This window comes from Dermacentor silvarum, chromosome 5, assembly GCF_013339745.2.
Source record: "Dermacentor silvarum isolate Dsil-2018 chromosome 5, BIME_Dsil_1.4, whole genome shotgun sequence".
Taxonomy (NCBI): domain Eukaryota; kingdom Metazoa; phylum Arthropoda; class Arachnida; order Ixodida; family Ixodidae; genus Dermacentor; species Dermacentor silvarum.
This window is the reverse complement of record NC_051158.1, coordinates 45,355,520-45,365,089: the sequence shown is the minus strand read 5'-3', so window position 1 is coordinate 45,365,089 and position 9,570 is coordinate 45,355,520. Positions and strand designations below refer to the sequence as shown.

Sequence of the window (9,570 nt, the reverse complement as noted above, 5' to 3'; positions counted from 1 at the left end):
CTATAGCAGAAACGTAGCTAGCAGAAACAAGGTACTGTTGTTTGCCGTCGCTTCTGTGATATTCTATTTAGAAGAAAAATGTCAGTGAGAAAATATGAGAGCAACATGAAAAACTGCAGATACAGCTTTCTGTTGCTAAATACGTGCTACATAAGCGTTTTTTCGAGCCTGCAAAAAGTCCGCGAATGCACGCAAAATTGCCGCGCACTGCAACTTGCACTGCACTGCAAAATTGTCCACTGCAGGGCGAAGGCCTCGCCCTGCGACCTCCAATGCGACCTCCACCTTTCGAGTGCCACTTGCTTTTGTGGGCATAGAATCGACAAACAAAAAGTTAGTTTCGCGATTCACAGTTTTGCTACTGTGTTCTTCACGGTCACTACAAACGGGACAATACGATTTTCAGGGTGCCCCAAAAACGCACGCCGTTACGTGTCCAAGCTTAGATGATAGCAGACAGCTGTCTGCTATCATCTGTCCGTGTTCTGTTCATCGCTGTCTGCTATCATAGTCCGTGTTCTGTTCTAATTAATTATGGGGTTTTACGTGCCAAAACCACGATCTGATTATGAGGCACGCCGTAGTGGGGGAGTCCGGAAATTTGGACCATCTGGGGTTCTTTAACGTGCACCTAAATCTAAGTACACGGGTGTTTTCGCATTTTGCCCCCATCGAAATGCGGGTGCAGTGGCCGGGATTCGATCCCGCGACCTCGTGCTCAGCAGCCCAACACCATAGCCACGTGTTCTGTTCTTACTTAACAGATGACAAAAGAAGCCACAATGAAGTGCTAGATTTCGCTTTATTGCGTGAAATCGCTGTGCTTTAGACCACACTAATGAGAAACGGTAAAGTGGCGTCGTGGTTCACGTCGTATGCTGTCAACATCTGCAAGGAATCAGAACAACAGACCCACAGCGGTTACTGAGATTGCAGAAACACTTCAGATAATACATACAAAACGAATTAGCAAAGTTTTAACTAATAGAAAAGTTCTTGGCGTCTGAAAATGACAGTGGTTACAATTTCTAGATTACTTCACATTTATCACCGGCGCAAGGAAAGCTGCTTTAGTTTGTCACACATTTAAACACAGAAATAAAAACCGGGGTGAATCTTTTTTTTTTTTGGGGGGGGGGGGGAAGTTTTTCACATGGCAATAATCTTCGCAAAGTATTTAAAGCAGGAACTTCAAGCAGACGACATCGACCAAGCCTGCCCAAGAAGCGTTCTCATGCAACGACCTTAGGCCTATCGACTTCGCTCAAGGCCTGTTTAAGTTTGCGAATGAATATTACGAGAACTGTAAGAAGCCGACATCAATTCTACTATGATGTGACGCGCATCGGAACACCATTGATAAGCATTCGGGTGACCATAATTTGCAGAGTAGTTCAGTTTCCTAGGCGCTGTATTGACTAAGGCCAATTATGCAAGTAGCGCGTCGGGAGTTTGACCCTACCAGTGTTGGCACATGAGAGAGTTGTTTCGTCGCGTGCTGGCAAATAATTATTCGTGTTTTGTTTTTATTTTGTGACTTAATGGAAAACAATTTTCGAATCCAGGCAAGGTTGTCTTGACGCATATTTATGTAAACGCTGCTTGTCAGCTGCCATGATACAGTGGCTGGCTACCACGAACTGATTCTATCACCGTTGACTTTTGCACTGGGAAATCTTTGTCGTGGGTACGAATGGTTGCTCAAGTTGTCACTCCACTTCGGAAACTCAAAGTATTTCTCCATGAAAAAAGTTTACTGTGCTAGTGCCTAGTCAAAGTGAAAATGACGCGTGGTAACGCAAACACTGTTCGCGTTACAGCATGGCCATTGGAGGCTCTGCGTTCTGGAATACATGTTTCCGAAAACGCGTACACAGCCCTAAGTGGCCTTTATTTTTTAATGGGAAAATTGAATTTAACGAACGTGAGTGTTTTTTCTGGGGAGACAAACCTTGCTGCGGTGCATCCTCGTAACAAACTCGTCGAGGCAGTAAACGCACCATTTTGTTAAAAGTAGAGAGTCTCCGAGTGAATCATAGTAATGGGAAATATGTGACATGCTCCTCCGCGGATGGCTGCAAAGTATATCATACAACAAAGCCACGTTTCATGGGCGAGACATCGCTTTCTCCGAGAAATTCTCCGCGGCCATGTCCAGACTATTGCCCGTGAGTACTTTCACCTGTTGTGGCTTATCTCAACGTGATGCAAATCGTGCCAAGAAGCAGCCGTCACGAGGTGGAGTCAATTGTGCAGCTATACGTTGGCACCTCCAGGTACATTCGAAGAAACGCAGAGGATCACCCTAATGGTCACCGAAAAATCACATGCGGATTCGCTGCCTCGTACTAAACAGCGTCGGGCGCCACGGCCTTTCGAATAATGCGGTCTTATTCACAGCAGACGAGACCACAATTAATTCGGTATACAGCGATATCTCAAATAAAACAATTTTATTGTAACGCGAAACTGCTGGTACTCAACAGTCTTACCAATTCTGTAAGCGTTTATCATAACTGAACTATGTTTACAGTCGTTATGAGTCGCAGACATTAATTTACCGCTGCCCCATCGAGCGAATCGCGTGATACCTTGTTTAAGAGTAGTTTACTCTAAGCTGAATTACTGAGGTGCGTTTTTTGAACGCATAAAGGTGCTGAGTGGGTGACTGAGAGGCGAGCCCAGGGAGGGGCTTCACATTTAATAGAAAGACGACTGTCTTAAAATCGTTTCTCAGGAAAACAATAAAGTTTGGGTTGCCTTTCTCGCCACACCTTCAGAGCTAAATCGCGTCCTTACCTTGCCAGAGACACTGAAGTTGAGCGGGCGTCCGTTGATGTCAATGGCTGTTGGATGCCGGTTAATACCGTAGATCTGAATGCTGGAAAGCTTCGTGGCGACCGCGCATGGGGTGCAGTGACCCGTCAGCATACCCTGAAAACGGCAAGACCGTTGAGCCAAGTAGAAAGATTAAAACGTCTTGCCGTATTCACTTGGGCAGCACCGACCATGCCTCAACCGGAGAATTATATAAGACGAAGTTCAACTAATATTAGATTGAGCTAACGCTGTCTGTTGCTTTCTTCATGAGGTGGGACGTTCTCATCCTACGCGATAGGAAATCGGAAGAGATCATACCTGCTAGTTTTTTTTATCGTTGTTAAGCCCAAGTTATCGGTACTGCCCGCGCTTAAAGCTGCTATACTCGGTACATGCAGGAAACAAGCGCGCACTAAACTAGGATGGTTTTTTTCTCTTTCACGACATCTAGCTGATCTGGCGTTGCTATCAACATTTGCAGAAATCACGGTGGCTCAATTAGGACGGCGTTATGCTGCGAAGTATTATTGTGCATTGATGGCATCAGCTGGTGAAGAGTTTGTCAGCATTTTGTAGGCGTCTTATACCTGTCTGGCCTATGTTCAGTGTCATGTGCCATTATCACTTTTCCGCCGTATTTTTAATAACAACAGATACGTTGCTAACATAAAAAATCGATGTTATGCAAACAAGTGTGCCTACCAAGTAAACGAAACGACCATGAGAGCGCCAAGACGTAGGCAGTTGTTTCATGACCTACATGGCACGCATGTCATGACATTCATGTCACGAGTCCTCAGTCGTGCCTTTAGGTACGCTTAAGAGACCTTAAGGCCTTAGTCATGCTCATGACTATGACTTCGATCATCAACCTTTAATGTTTCCGTCGCTTAGAATGTCACGAGTCCTCAGGCGTCCCTTTAGCAACGCCTAAGAGACCTTAAGGCCTTAGTCATGCTCATGACTATGACTTCGACCATCAACCTTTAGTGTTTCATTCGGTTAGAACCCACGTCCGAGCCAATTTCAGTGGTTTTTAGTGGTATAATCTCTTTTCGCTGAGTCATTGTCATTCTGGCTGAGTCATGCTCATGACTATGACTTCTACCATCATCCTTTAGTGTTTCCTCGATTTAGTGCCCAGGTCCGAACTCATTCCAGTAGTTTTTGAGTGTTAATCTTTTTCGCTGAGTCATTGTCATTTTTGCTGAGTCATGTTCGTGACTATGGGTTCTATCATCATTTTTTAGTGTTTCCTTCGATTAGTATCCACGTCAGAACCCATTTCAGTGGTTTTGAGTCTTGAATCTTTTTCCGCTGAGTCATTGTCAATAATGCTGAGTCATGCTTATGACTTCTACCATCATCCTTTAGTGTTTCCTTCACTTAGTACCCATGTCCGAACCCATTTCAGATGTTTTTGAGTGTTAGTGTCTTTTCGCTGGGTTATTGCCATTTTAGGCGGCTGTTTCATGACCTACATGACACGCATGTTGTGACCTATCATTTATGTTCGTCATGCACTCTTGTCATACTATGGCAATTTTGGCACCTACCGAGTTAACGAAACGGCCGTCAGAGCACCAAGACGTCGGCGGCCGTTTTATGACCTACATTTCATGACCTATCATTTATGTTCGTCATACACTCTTCTCATACTATGCCAATTTTGATACAGACCAAGTTAACGATACGACCATGAGAGCACCAAGACGTAAGCGGCTAGATAGATAGATAGATAGATAGATAGATAGATAGATAGATAGATAGATAGATAGATAGATAGATAGATAGATAGACAGATGGATAGATACTGTCAAAGTGGCAAATGTTCGCCAAGAATACTTCGCATTTAAAAAAAACATTGCTTCAGGTACAATGGTTACATCATAAAAAATGTCAGTTTCGCCCTAAGGGCGAAGCAATGAATGCGATAGCAACACAGCAATGTCATACGAAGTAAGGTGAGCGGCTTTGGTAGCAATATGAATTGTAGTAACCATATGAGCTGATTAAGTAAGCAGGTGTGCTGCGGCGTAAGTAGACCGACATGAAGAGAGACTCGATGACCACGAGAAGGCGCGTGTGAAACGGTGGTGTTGATGAGAAGCGCTTCCCGTGGGCAGCGCGTGCGAAGGGACACACCTGTAGCGCTGCACTGCCGATCCGGGCAGCATTGCATGTGTAGCGTGCGTTGGAAAATGTGGCCCGACGATTACTAACTGAATGAACAAGCGTGGTGTGAGCGCTCACAAACAAACACGAATAGATCACACTGAATGACTGCAGACAACGACTGTCAAAACGCTGGCAGCAAGCATACGCCACAGCGGGCGAAGGTACGTGCGGTCTATCGCTTCAACGGAAACTGAGCGGCGAATGCACGGCGCATAAAGGTCAGAGCTGTGTGGAGATAAGAGACGGTGCGGACGAGCGACGAGCGCGGTTGTTGGCAGAGTAGAAGAGTGGCCGCGCCTCTTGCTCTTGCATTGCAAGCGGGAACGTTCGATTATATGAATTTTGAAGTCAACGCCTGTTACACTGCCCCGTGGCATGCATTCTCAACCGCAGTGCGCTGTTAAATTTGCGCTCTTTCATCACACGTTGCACATATGACACCACATCCATTGCACTGTCACGTCGTTTCTTCACACTCCACGAGCTAATTAGTTATCACGCAGAAAAAAGTATTCCATAATATAAGGACCTCAAATACTAGACGGATCCTTGAATGGCGTGCATTTTTTGTTTCATTTTATGTTTTCCCCCAGATTTAGGATTGGCGAAATATTTCAGCAATCTTCGCTAAATATGGAACTAAACAAAATTCAATGTATAAATAGTACATCTGAATATTCATAAATTTTGTGTAAATTTATCTACGACAACTTGTATCGCACTAGATAATCTATTGCTGTCAATTGCTGAGAAGAGTGTTGCATGTCGAAAACGTGAACATTATCAATAGCAGTGCAATGAAACATGAGAGCACTGCCGCTATTGCTTGTGCATTAGGATCTTACCTTAACGTAGAAGAAGTGGAAGAGAGAATAATTCCCGGTAGCCAAGTTTTTCAATTCTGTAAGGAAAACGACTGAAGATAAGCAACTCCCATATTAGCCTGTATTTGGTTGGTCTCTGTTTCTGGCAACAGCCATGCAGCGTTGTGCGAACGCAATAATGTTTCACCTGCAATGGAAGCATTAGGGTGAGCGCCGCGAAACATTCTAACAATTACACTGTAAAGAAAGTTTGGATCCTTTGGGCTTATTTTATCCCAATATACTGTTAGCGAAATCTTCAACCTTGGGAGCTTATATTGTCCTCAAACAACAATCGTCATGACGTCAAATGACGTCATGACGTCAAACAACAAACGAGCCATGATCGCTCCCTTGTGATTTTGCAAGAATAATTTATGCATATGTGGTTAACACGGCGAGAGTAGAGTTCTGATTGCCGATTGTCCGGGATCAAGAATAGATTTGAAGACAGAGGTCCTCAAATTCACGTCCGGAATTTGCCATAACATGGCGCCGCTCCTATTTCTTGCAAGTCGTAGTCTCGAGCATGAAAACCAATTGTGGATGAATGCCACCGCGCTCACTTACAGTAAGCGTTATATAATTTTTGCACACATGACGTGCTTCATATTTTATAGCACCCTTGCTTGCCCTTTAAAGAGCATGAACAGCGGCTTCAACAATAATAATATTCCTAATTATGAGATTAATACTACTAATAATAACAATAATGTTAATGAACACACGTTAATAGCAAAGTTTCTAGCGAACAGCGAAGAATTTTTATCATTAATATAACAGATGCACTTGATCGTGAGCATTTAATTAAAAAATCAATTTCGACAATCGGCCTTTTCCCAACGGGGCAGTTTATTCCCTAGAACCAATCTGTATCAAATAAATAAATAAAAGTAAGTAAACAAGCAATGAGCAATCGCCGCGACATGTAGGCAGGCTGCTTGCTCAACTCCGCGCTACCAGTCTCTTTCAAGCGACGGAAACTACTCAGCACCATTTGACACCTCTCTATATAGTGTGTGACAATACGACGTGAAGTGCCTTCTCAAACAGCCGAGATCTGAAAATACAATGTGACGGCTCGCACCTTCTGCGACTGTTGACTTTCACATACGGCAAATTGAACAAATGGGCCCAGACTACCTATGCTGCCACCTTTCGCAAAGCGGTGGCAACTCCAGAGCAGTCGCGAAACGGTTGGAGCATTGGCGAAGCGGCGCCGTTTGGCCACCTTTCCTATTCTACCACCGTGTACCTCGCCATCCGCCAGTTTCTGATGCTGGCTTTAGGGAGCAAGCGGAAACCCAAATCTGACATAAGTTTAAGAGCCGTGGCCATGTCGCTTAGCCGAAACTGGGAACGGGCATTCATAGGTTGGACACATTGTGGGGTCCTAATATTGCGGGCCTTTCTATGAGGGCCCTTGGCAGAAGTAGGCAAGCAGGCAACCACTTCTTGGAGGTGAGGCTGCCCCCCGAGATCGCAAGCGCGGCTTAAACCAGACAGCTTCCTACAAAAATACTGGAGAAAAGCGTTGAGCGGCGATTGTTCACATAATATAGAAATGGTAGTTGAAACGCAGATTTGTCTAACACTCGTAATTGTGACTTTAAAGCTTGCTGTGATGCTGATTGTGTTGCTTTATATTTTTCTTGCAAATTTCTCAGCCCTCATAGCCTTTTAAACATAGCGAGGTAATTAGTCTCCACGCGCATAAGTAATGGTGAATTGGCGCATTTACAACGCAGTTCTCGGGGAAGTTGCGTATGATAGTAATAGGGCTGTGTAGAGGCGAGGTCAGGTGAGCATGATGTTCTTTACGCACATTGCAACACGATGTACAAAATTATAGATATCGGATGCATTTCTAAAAGAGTTGGGGATATTCCACACGATCTTCCGTTGTATTCCACAGTTATATCAGGATCTTCTGCCTGCTGCCGCAGTGTATGAGTATAAGGAATACGAGAAAATGTTTTTGTTGGTCTAACTTGTTCTGTACAACATACCCTGTGGTATGTTTGGCAGCTGGAACAAGTCGCCAGAAGCCCGTTCGTAGGTATCCAAAAATACCAGGAGCCGGATTCCCCTGTAACGAGAGTTGAATCGTTAAATCATGATTGTTTCATAAAAGTGGCTTTTACGACCCACACAGCTATCATAGTAATGGTAATCATTAGACGTCGGATCTTTAAGCATTAAAAAAGTGCGTTTTAGGCGCCAAAAAGGCAGGCAAAACAACGTTTTAGGCCTCCAACGTCGTAAATATAGGCACAATAAATTTTTACATAAATGCATATAATTTCAAACGAAGACGTCCGCGACCTGTATCTACGACAGGAAAGCAAGAAATACAATCAAACAATGATATTGTTTATGATGCCACAAATCCGCCAACAGTTGAACATAGCCGTGCAATTGTCTCATAAAGCTGCTAGACCAATCACGATCAATTGGCTTAGTGCAACAAGCACACTGCTCATATTCACGTTCAATGGCCACGGTACTCGAGCGTCTCATATAGTGAAACAGGCAGGAAAAAGAATACTTGAAAGCTGGGAGAACTGGTTAAAAAAAGCGCAACTTTATGTCTGCCTTAAGCAATTAAATTAAGATACACCAAAAACAGACAAATAAGGAATGCAAGAGAGACTGCGATTTATTACGAAATTAACATGCTCTTACACTAGGATATTTAGGTACAACTCTGGCAATTTTCTCATATACAATGACATTATCCGAATTGTACAGGCAACACATCTCAACACTGCCAAATACACTTGCGCCCTTGAAGTGTGCATGTTTGAAGAAATGTGTTTGGAGAGCACACGGAACGTAGTCTAAAAATCACTATGAAAATTGTGGAAACGACAGCAAACTACCACCATCTCCAGATTTTTGGATACAAAATTGTGCCTCTTGTCACTTGGCATCTTGTACGGTGAGAAGGAACACTCGATGGCGGTGAACACCTTACAAAGTAAATTACAAACAAAACAAAAGCCGCGTGCACATCAGATTTTTCTTTCTTCGTTTGCTCTTCACTCTCCTTTCCCCTGACGGCCCTCCGCGGTTTCGCATTCGCCAACCGCTCGCGCCATGTCAGCGCGGCGGCGTATACTGGCCGGCGCGTCCCATTTCACTGCTGCTAACGGTTGTTTTCTGGGAGTTGGTTGAACTAGAGCACTAGGTTGAACCCCATAGAGTTCCGAACAATATTGCCCGGTAACATGAATAACGATCTCTAACTGCACTCGAAGGCGAAACTTGAGGCTAAATCGTGTTCATATAGGCGCCAATATTTAAAATAGGCATTTATAGGCGTTTATAGGCATTTAGGCACAAACGCCAAAATAGGCATTTATAGGCACTATAAAAACACTATAAAGGCCCTCCTTAACCTCTAATTCATGCTCATATATCAAAGTGGGGTGATAGGAGTGCAAGGAACAAAAAAAGGCATTTGCCTAAAATCCGGTCTCTAGTAATCATCGCCAACCGCTGACACATTAGGTATCGGTTACTACACTAGGCCTCACACTACCATGTTATATGTGTGAGCGCAATATGGGACTGTTACTTTCTTTTTCCTCAATCTTTAGACATCATCATCGCACGCAAATATTTCTCAACTGTGCATATCATCACCAGGGTGCGTCTCGTCTTTTTCGTCGTTATAGCCCCGAGCTCGGTGAGGATAAAGTGGTTT

At 44.0% G+C, this 9,570-nt stretch overlaps 1 long non-coding RNA gene across 1 annotated transcript; it reads right to left on the bottom strand.

Moving 5' to 3' along the window:
* Window positions 1–792: 792 nt before the first annotated feature.
* Window positions 793–7,951, bottom strand: LOC119452387 (uncharacterized). The gene is made up of 4 exons (XR_005191895.2): window positions 7,871–7,951; window positions 5,844–5,899; window positions 2,800–2,934; window positions 793–888 (listed from the first exon to the last, which is right to left on the bottom strand). It is a non-coding gene; the product is annotated as an uncharacterized LOC119452387 (long non-coding RNA).
* Window positions 7,952–9,570: the final 1,619 nt, after the last annotated feature.